This window comes from Cebus imitator, unplaced genomic scaffold (genome assembly GCF_001604975.1).
Source record: "Cebus imitator isolate Cc_AM_T3 unplaced genomic scaffold, Cebus_imitator-1.0 Scaffold21, whole genome shotgun sequence".
Taxonomy (NCBI): domain Eukaryota; kingdom Metazoa; phylum Chordata; class Mammalia; order Primates; family Cebidae; genus Cebus; species Cebus imitator.
Window position 1 is genome coordinate 4,883,020 of NW_016107336.1, and position 10,179 is coordinate 4,893,198.

A 10,179-nucleotide genomic window follows, 5' to 3' on the forward strand; every position below is an offset into this window, starting at 1 on the left:
TCTCCTCTCTCATTCTCTGCCAGATCATGAAAGCCTGGAGTGCCTAAGAAATTTCATGTTTATTGTGAAGGCAATGGGAACTGAATGAAGCGTTTGGATTTGGAGCCAGGGATTGACATATTCAGAGCATTGATTCAGGGTAATTAATTTGGCAACACTGTATCTGTCCTGAAGGCTATTGTACTCATCCAGATGAGAGGTGATGATAGCGTGAACAAAGCCAATGATAGCGCAAATGAAGCAGAAGGAGCAGATGCAGGACTTATTGCAGTGAGAAAAGTGGAACAGTTTAGCAACCAATGGGATGTGAGAATTGAGGGAGGCAAAGGATTGCAAGTGACTGAGAAAGGGACTGGGAGGATGATGGCCCATAACACCATGAATGGATGAGAAGAAGAATAGGTCTTAAGGTGAAAGGGGCATGATTCTTTTGGCATTACAGGTTAAAAAAAAATAGTTCCTGGCCAGGCACGGTGGCTCATGCCTGTAATCCCAGCACTTTGGGAGGCTGAGGCAGGCGGATTATGAGGTCAAGAGATCAAGACCATCGTGGCCAACATGGAGAAACCCTGTCTCTACTAAAAATACAAAAATTAACTGGGTGTGGTGGTGCATGCCTGCAGTCCCAGCTACTAGGGAGGCTAAGGCAGGAGAATTGCTTGAACTGGGAGGTGGAGGTTGCAGTGAGCTGAGATCACGCCATTGCACTCCAGCCTGGCACCTGGTGACAGAACGAGATTCTTGTCTCAAAAATATATATATATATAGTTCCTACTGGTTCTTTGCAGAGTGACTCTTCTTTCTGCTTTCCCAACCCTCTCCAACTTTACAGTTGCAGATTAGTCCTCACCTCTTCTATGAAGAATTTACTAGGCCAGGCATGGTGGCGCATACCTGTAATCTCAGCACTTTGAGAGACCAAGGCAGGTGGATCACTTGAGTCCAGGTGTTTGAGACCAGCCTGGCCAACACAGTGAATCTCTCTGTCTCTACTAAAAATATAAAAAATTATCTGGGTGTGGTGGCACATGCCTGTATTCCCAGCTACTTGGGAAGCTGAGGCATAAGTTGAGGCATAAGAATTATTTGAACCTGGGAGACAGAGGTTGCAGTGAGCCAAGATTATGCCACTGCACTCCAGCCTGGGTGACAGAGTAAGACTCTGCCTCAAAAAAGAAAAAAAAAAGAGTTTACTAAACAACTCTTTTCTTTTTCAAAACAGTTTAGCCCTACATCATTAGGACTTACATTTTTTTAGAGTTTGGAGGTGACTTTGGGAGTCCTGTGAACCTTTTTCCAATAGCCCCCAAAGTGGCCACCCGTTCTCTGCTTGAATTCTGGTGACAGAGTGCTCAAATTTGAAGAGAAGCTGAACTCAGCCGGGGACTTACCAAGTTCTTTGCTTAGGAAAGGCCTCCATGAAGAATCAGATTTGCATCCCCAGGGCATTCCACCTATTGACAGAAGTGCTGCCTCCTCATGCTTCCCACTCCAAATCTAACTCCTTTTTTTTAATCTTTTTTTTTTTTTTTTTGATGGAGTCTTGTGATATCACCCAGGCTAGAGTGCAATGGCACAACCTCAGCTCATTGCAAACTCCACCTCCCGGGTTCAAGTGATTCTCCTGCCTCAGCCTCCCCAGTAACTGGGATTACAGGAGTGCACCACTACGCCTAGTAAATTTTTTGTATTTTTAGTAGAGAAAGGGTTTCGCCATGTTGGGCAGGCTGTACTCAAACTCCTGACCTCAAGTGATCCACCTGCCTCGGCCTCCCAAAGTGCTGGAATTACAGGAATGTCCCTCCTGGTCCAATGAGCTGTATCCAGCAGGTTACAATCCTATAGCACAAATATGGCTGCCGGAAGCCTGGGTGGCAAGGAGTGGCATGCCAGGGAACAAGGAACAGCAGTTCTCAGAAAAAGTAGGCTGTTGTGTGTCAGGCATATCTTCAAAAATTGTCCACTACAACCTGTGTGGCAGGAGTTCAGATTCCCATTTGTTACTCATGAATCAGTTGAAGATTAAGGGGGTTAAACAGCTTGTTTCAGGCTACATGTAAGTGTGAGAGGTAAGATTCAAACACAGCCTATCCAATTCCTCAGCCTTGCTTTATTATAACTTGCTGTCAGGGGAGGGTGGCCAGGGCAGTTTAAGGAATGTGTTATGTGGCAGATTGTTTTTTCCAAAAAGGACTCCCGCCCCACATGCTGTTCTTAAAATATAACTTTGATATTTCCACTATTGAGATAAAGGGTCTATGGTCCTCCCTTTGAATCTGGGATGCCTTGTGACCAGGCCAGAAGTGGTACTATAGGACTTCTGGGATTAGGCCATAGGATATTATATAGCTTCCATAGATACTCTTGAAATACTCACTCTTGAAACCCAGCCACCAGGCTGGAAGGAAGCCCAAGCCTACCCCTGCAGAAAGACCATGCAGAGAAATCTTGAGACAACTGAGAGACAGAGATAGAGATAGAGATGATGATGATGATGATGATGATAGAGAGAGAAAGAGAAAGAGGCCTGGCCAGCTCCATCTCTCCAGCCCCACACTGTCCCAGCTCCAGCCACCATCTGACCGAGATCTCATGAAAGAACCACAGTTAGAACTTCCCATAGAGCCCTTTTCACATTCTTGACCCACAGAAACAAGGAGAGATGATATGATTGTTGTATTTAAAATTTTTATTTTAATTAATTTATTTTTGAGACAGAGTTTCACTCTGTTTCCCAGGCTGGAGTGCAGCGATGCAATGTCAGCTCACTGAAACCTCGACCTCCCAGGTTCAACTGATTCACCCACCTCAGCCTCCTGAGTATCTGGGACTACAGGCACACACCACTAGACTGTTGTTTTAAGCCACTACATTTTGGGGGATGGGATTTACTACAACAGTAGCCAGAACAGCATGTTCTGGGGGAATGGAAGTCTTCAGAAGGACATGAGAGCCAGCCTCAAGTACCTGAGGGGCTTCAGTAGAGCAGAAGATAGATTTGGAGGCTGGGAGTGGTGGCCTGCCTTGCTGTGCCAACCACACTTAGATTAGAATCTGGTACTTGGTAAGGGTTAAATAAGCATCTGATGGTATCACCGTCACCATCATCATCACTACATTTGTTATTTGCTGATCCAGAACTCCCTTCATTGAGCATAAATTACCCAATATTATTCAGTAGATGTGACCCTATCATATTTCTTAAGTGCCCAAGGCATGCCTCAACATGAAATGAAAAGCAGTCCTTAAAATAATCTCCACGAGAATAAGCCTCCCTCAACATATCAGTGTCCAATTAGATCTCCCTGGAGCCCCTTAGAAGTACAAATTACTGGCCGGTGCAGTGGCTCACACCTGTAATCCCAGCACTTTGGGAGGCCAAGGCAGGCAGATCACATGAAGGTGATCAAGATCAGCCTGACCAACATGGTGAAACCCCATCTCAACTAAAAATTCAAAAATTAGTTGGGCATGGTGGCGCATGCCTGTAGTCCCAGCTACTTGGGAGGCTGAGGCAGGAGAATGGCTTGAACCCGGGAGGCAGAGGTTGCAGTGAGCTGAGATTGCACCATTGCACTCCAGCCTGGGCAACAAGAGGGAAACTCCATCTTAAAATAAATAATATATATATAAAAGAAGTACTAATTACCCAATTGGGGCCACAGATGGAACCTCTTGTCCTGATGCAATTGGCTCTTCAGGCTAATTTACTAGGAAGGGGGTGAACACCTAAAAGAAGGCACCAGAAGGCTATGGAGGAGATTTGGGGAATTCCAAACCTCACACTTTGTCAAATAAAAATTTGCCAACTAAAAAGTATTGTCAGGCGCGGTGGCTCACACCTGTAATCCCAGCACTTTGGGAGGCCGAGGCTGTCAGATCACCTGAGGTCAGGAGTTCACGACCAGCCTGCCCAACGTGGAGAAACCTCGTCTCTACTAAATATACAAAATTAGCTGGGCGTGGTGGTGCATGCCTGTAATCCCAGCTACTTGGGAGGCTGAGGCAGGAGAATCACTTGAACCTGGGAGGTGGAGGTTGCAGTGAGCTGAGATCACGCCATTGCAGTCCAGCCTGGGCAACAAGAGTAAAACTCCACTAAAAAAAAAAAAAAAATTAAAGTGAACACAGAGGAAAGCAGAACAGAGAATATGGAGAAAGATTTATGAATGACACTATGAGATTCGGATTCCTTGGCCTGTTCACTTGTGTGAGCTAAATTCCTTTTCTTCTTTATTAAAAGAAGATTGATTGATTCGTTACTAATTGTAACTAAAAAAAGCCTATTTAATAGTACTGAAAATGACTATTCGTGAAATTTAGGGAATTAATATTGACTAGCAAACCATGTTAAGGAAAAAAAAAAAATTAAGTAGTTATTCATCGAAGAAGGAGTTACAGACTGTAGACCAGGAATTTTAACTGGTCGGACCTCTTCAGGAGAATCTGGAACTTTCCAATTCACCTATGTTTGTGATTTTTTTCTTTTCCCTGCTTATTTAACTAAAGTGATCAGAAAAAGAAGAAAAAAGAAAAAGCTAAGAGGATTTGAGGACTTTTCTATCATGACAACAGGGAAGTTTGGGATGCTGGACAGTGTCCCATTTTGGAGTCAGCGAGGAGAAGCTGAGTGTGGGCCCACTGCATATAGGTAAAGGCCCATCAAAGAGCTGGCCCAGCCTGGCTAGAGACCCTGGACCGGGGCTGAGCTATGGAAAGATGGGTAAGGCTTCCTTGACAGAGCACTCTGGCCCAGCCATCAGCCATCCCTACAACGCCCACAGATCACCAGATGCCAACGAATACAGCCACACATACTAGTCACTAAGACGGCCCTGGTCTGTGTTCCTTTGTCAGTAAGAGCTTGTTAGCACAGCTTTCCTCTAGAAACTGGAAACACCATGGGTTCTGAGGAACTGGCAGACAACTGATCGATAACAAACATCCCAATGACTCTGGAATCATCTCATTTCAGATGTAAGACTAAGTTCCAAAACTATTTCAGTCAGAAGTAGCAAATCAGGCTGCCAGGCTGATCTAAAAATTGCTAATGTCTTAAGTCTGCAGAGAATCAAAGGATAATCATAGAACAGGCAAACACTTTTAAATAAGAGGCTTCCTATAAATCTAGTTTAACAAGTGCATGAGTCAGCCTAGGCTAAGTTATGACATGGTGACCAACAACCCTTGAATTTCAGCGACTTACGAAAGCTATATGCCCTACATGCATGGCTTGTCCATAACAGCCTGCTTGCTTCTGGTTCTGCTTCTATCATTTTCTTTCTGAGTCCCAGGCTGACAAAACAGCCCCTGCTGAGACAACACTGGTTTTGTAACAGAAGGAAAGGAGAAGGTGGCAGACCACACAATAGCTCCTCAAGTTTTGCTCAGAAATGGTACACATCCCTTCTCAGTTTTTACTGGACAAAGCAAATCACGTGGTCTTGCCAAGCATCAATGGGACAGAGACAAAGAATTCTCCCCCAGGGAGGGACTGCAAACCATCTATCACAAGAAAATTTATATTTCACAACAGTTAACAGTAGATAACTTTTATTAAACACTGACTACTTACCAAGAATTGTTCTATTACTTAATCCTCACAATAATCCTAAGAGGTACACACTATTATTGTCATCCTTTATTATAATTGACTGGTAAAAAGTAAAGAGACAGTATAAGCAACTTGCCCAAGGTCACATACCTGGGAAGTGACGGCCTTGGGATCTAAATGCAGTTCTTCAAAAACCACGGCTCTCACTTCTACACTGTGACTGCTTTAGATGTGCTTTCCGAAATAAAGCTGCCAACCTACGTAATCGTAACATGCATGTGAGTGGTTTTTCTAAGGGTGATAATGGATTTGCCTTGACTCATTTATATTTTTCTGGCACAAAAAAATATAAGCAATATAAACAATACTAGGTTAGTATTATGCTTTACAGTTCAATGCAATATGTATTCTCCACAAAAGAGTTACAAAATTTGTGGGAGATAGAAAAGGTGATAATCCTTTTGACAGAAGTAAGGGGTAGGCCAGGCACGGTGGCTCATGCCTATAACCTCAGCACTTTGGGTGGCTGAGGCAGGTGGATCATCACCTGAGGTCAGGAGTTCAAGATCTGACCAACTTGGCAAAACCCCGCCTCTACTAAAAATACAAAAATGAGCTGAGCAAGGTGGCGCACACCTGAGTCCCAGATGCTTGGGAGACTGAGGCAGAAGAATCACTTGAACCTGGGAGGTGGAAGTTGCAGTGAGCCAAGACTGCTCCACCACATTCAAGCCTGGGCGACAGAGTGAGATTCTATCTCAAAAAAAGAAGTAAGGGGTAAAGGAAATTGGGCTCAGAGTGGCAAAGTAGGAAAAGCAGACTTTGACGTCAGACCCACTGTGGTTTGTTTTCCAGCCTCTGTAACTTTTTTTTTTTTTTTTTTNAAAAAAAAAAAAAAAAAAAAAAAAATTAAAAAGTGCTGACAGACTAAAGAAAAGGCTGGGTTAACTGAGCACATGGGATGAGCATACAGGGGAGAGACAGTGGTCAGCATACAGAGGAGGGAGAGAGTCAGTCACAGGTGGTGGCACACTGAGGAAAGGAGAGAATTTGGTATTTTCAGGTCTTGTGTGTGGTGGGAGTTGGTAGTTAACTTCCTCAGGCCATCACACTTTCTCTGCTGCTGCCATTCATTCAGAAAGGATATTTTCTTTCATTGGGCAGAAAAATAGATACGGACTGCATCTCCACACAACCTCCGAGCATGAGATCCTTCAGCCTCCTGCTCCTGTGATCCTACCTGCTGTTTCCCTCCTAGATGGGAAGCATGTCTAATCAACGAGGGGAAGTGGCCAAAGGAGGAAGCGGGAGTGTGTGGGTCCAGTGTGGAGGAGACAAAGGCTGGGCTGCTCTTGCACACCTTCAGCACACTTTCTAAGTGTTGGCGGCTGTGGGGCTGTAGTCTGGGTCTGGAAAGTTGGGAATTCAAGTGACTGCCTTCCTTCCCTGCCTTCTTTTCCTGCTTTCTTTTCTCTTCAGCTAGTTTGAGTTTTTCTCTGTTTCTTACAACCCAGTGATTCCTGATTAAGGCGTTCTCTTTCCCTGCTCGGCAAACTACCCCGTGAATCTTTTGGATCCAGCCTGAATGTCCTCTCCAACATGATGTCTCTCTCAGGATAGGAATTGACACTTCCCACCAAACTGGTTCACACAGCTGTGAGAGTGTGTGGAGTGAGCACCATCAGTGACACAGAAAGGATGATGTAGAAAGCATGGGGGCAGGAAACGGGGATTCTCTTGAACTATCTTGTCACCTATGAGTCACAAACAAAATGTTCTGCCCCCAGATGCAGAAGGTTGCAGCACCTTAATGAAACGGAAGGAAAGGACAAATGGCCCCAGGGAAAGTCTTGGGCTAGAAAAGCCTGTCTTTGATGCTGTTTTCTGGCCACTTTGGACACCCTGCTGCCCTCTCTCTTCACTCTTCAGGGACTCTTGTCTGCTTCTAGACTTGTGAGTAACATATGCCATGACATCCTCACACAGTTCAAGTTATCAAATAGTGTAGAAAAATTTGTAAAATTATCAGCTATTGTTCATCCTTTTCTCCCTCCTGTCCTTGCCCTCTGGAGCAAGCACTTTTAGAAAAAGTTTCCTTAGCTTTATTTATTTTAGAAATGAACTCTTGCTTTGTTGCCCAGGACGGTCTCTAAGTCCTAGCTTCAAGCAGTCCTCCCTAAGTGGTGAGATTACAGGCCTGAGCCACCATGCCTGGTCTGGAGCAACCACTTTTGACTTTACATACCTGCTCTCTGTGTGACCCTGGGTAAATTACACATATTCTCTATACCTTAAGACTCCTCATCCACAAAATGTCACCAATAATACAACTCCTTTACAGTTTAATTACTATTATCTCATTTATGGAATGAGATAATCTCCTAATTCTCCAGAGAAACAAAATAGGATATAGAGAGATTTATTATAAGGAATTGGTTCACACACATATGGAGGCTGGAAAATGCCATGGTCTGCCATCTGCAAGCTAGAGACTCTGGAAAACTGGTGGTTTAATTATAGTCCAAGTCTGAAGGTCTGAGAACCAGTAGCATTGCCTTCTCCAGTCCGAAGGCAGGAGAAGATTGTTGTCGCAGCTTAAGCAGGCAGGATGAATGGATTCAGCCTTCCTCTGCCTTTTTTTTTTTTTTTTTTTTGAGACAGAGTCTTGCTCTGTCTCCCAGGCTGGAGTGCAGTGGCGCCATCTCGGCTCACTGCAACCTCCGTCTCCCAGGTTCAAGTGATTCTCCTGCCACCACGCCCAGCTAGTTTTTGAATTTTTAGTACAGACAGGGTTTCACCATGTTGGCCAGGCTTGTCTTTAACTCCTGACTTCATGATCTACCTGCCTGGGCCTCCCAAAGTGCTGGGATTATAGGCCTGAGCCACCATGCCCAGTCGTCCAGCTGAAAGGATAGAATTTCAATATGAATAGCTGTGGAAGAGCAGAGACCAGCTGGGACTACGCATGTGGGCAGGTAAACAATGAAAGGCTGTGCTTTAGGAATCTAATCAAGTATTGGATACAAGAGGTTTGACCCCAGAGAAATTAGACACTGAAAATGATTTGGGAATGGACCATCCAAGCTAGAAGTGAAAAGGGTCGGAAGCAGTGGAACAGCAGGGACAATGGTGAGGAAGAGAAGGTTCAGGACACATCTCTGGATGGAGATAGTGGTCTGTGCTCTAGGTTGTCAGAGCCCTCTTCCCTTGTCCTCTTCTGAGCAAGACAAGCAGCTGATCAGCATACAGTCCATGGTCTCTAGCGATGCACAGACCCATAAGGCAGCCTCGTAAGCACGGTAACCTCCCCAGGGTCCCACACCTGGCTGACCATCCTTTGGGACCAGCTAAAGCACAGATTCCAGAGTCTTCCCTCAGGCAGAGGTTTAGGATGTCTGGGCTGGCCGGATTCTGAAGTAGCTCATGCCTGGACTGGCATTTAGAAATAGCTCAACTAGGCTCCAGCCCACAATGTGACAGAAGAGGGATTGTCCCTGGCTGTTGTATAACCTTGGAATCATTAACTAGCCAAAACTAAAACAAAGTGAGAAGAAAGAAGAAGGCCAAAATGAAACACAGGACTTTCCTGAGGGATTTATCCATATATGAAGACTTCGGATTGGAAATGGTAAGATCTCAGTTAGCTGCTCCTAAGGAGTGCAGGGGACCAAGTGAACTTCAGCTTTTATCTGCAGACATCACAGGTAGAAAGTGGAAAAGCTCCTCTACCCAACTGCCAGTGAATCCATTGGTTTATCAAATGTGTACTGAGTGGTAGCATCTGAGGTACTGTAAGAGTTGCTGGGAATTCAGGAATGGCACTTTCTCTGCCTTCAAGGGGTTCCCCGGCAAGGGAGGACAGCCAGTTGCAATCTGGAGTGGGACATACTCAGCCAGTTGTGTGAACCAGTTTGGTGGGAAGTGACAACTCCCATCTTGAGGGAGATTTCAAATGGGAAAGGTCATTCGAACTGGATCCTAAAGGTTGAGGGCAGTTTGCCAAGCAGAGAAAAAGAATGCCCTAATCAGGTATCACTGGGTTGCAAGACACGGACAAACCTCAAACTAGCTGAAGCAAAAAGAGAAGTACATTGGAAGAACCCATCCTTGAGAAGTTACCACATCTCATGAAGGGCTGTAGCCAGAAAGTTGGGGATTTAAATTACTGCCTTCTTCCTTTTCAGCTCTGTGGTCCTTCCTCCAATTCTCTCTGTGTTTAATTTCTTCTTATTCTCTCACTACATACGAGTTTTGTTGTCTTTCTCTGTACATATAATGCAAAATGACCACCGCAGACCCCTTTGCATATATCCTTCTTGTTCCATGCCCCAGTGATAGCCAACCAAGCAGAGGTTAGCTATCACTGTCTTGTCTTCTAAGTGAATACAGGTTCCGTTAAAGTCAAAACTTGTTGGGGGTGGAGAAGGAATTCCTGATAAAGAGAAGAGAAACAGAGGAATCAGAAGAGTTGACAGACTGGCTGGGTGACATGGCTAACACTTGCAATCCCAGCACTTTGGGAGGTGGAGGTGGGCAGATCACCTGAGATCAGGTGTTCGAGACCAGCCTGGCCAACATGGTAAAACCCTGTCTCTACTAAAAATACGAAAAATTAGCCAGGTGTG

At 44.9% G+C, this 10,179-nt stretch overlaps 1 long non-coding RNA gene across 1 annotated transcript in view; it reads left to right on the plus strand.

Moving 5' to 3' along the window:
* The window catches only part of LOC108299381, a 20,297-nt gene that overhangs the window by 3,374 nt on the left and 6,744 nt on the right, over window positions 1-10,179 (plus strand). Inside the window, exon 2 of the long non-coding RNA XR_005198949.1 lies at window positions 24-139. This is a non-coding gene — a long non-coding RNA (uncharacterized LOC108299381). The remainder of the gene's footprint in view (window positions 1-23; window positions 140-10,179) is intronic.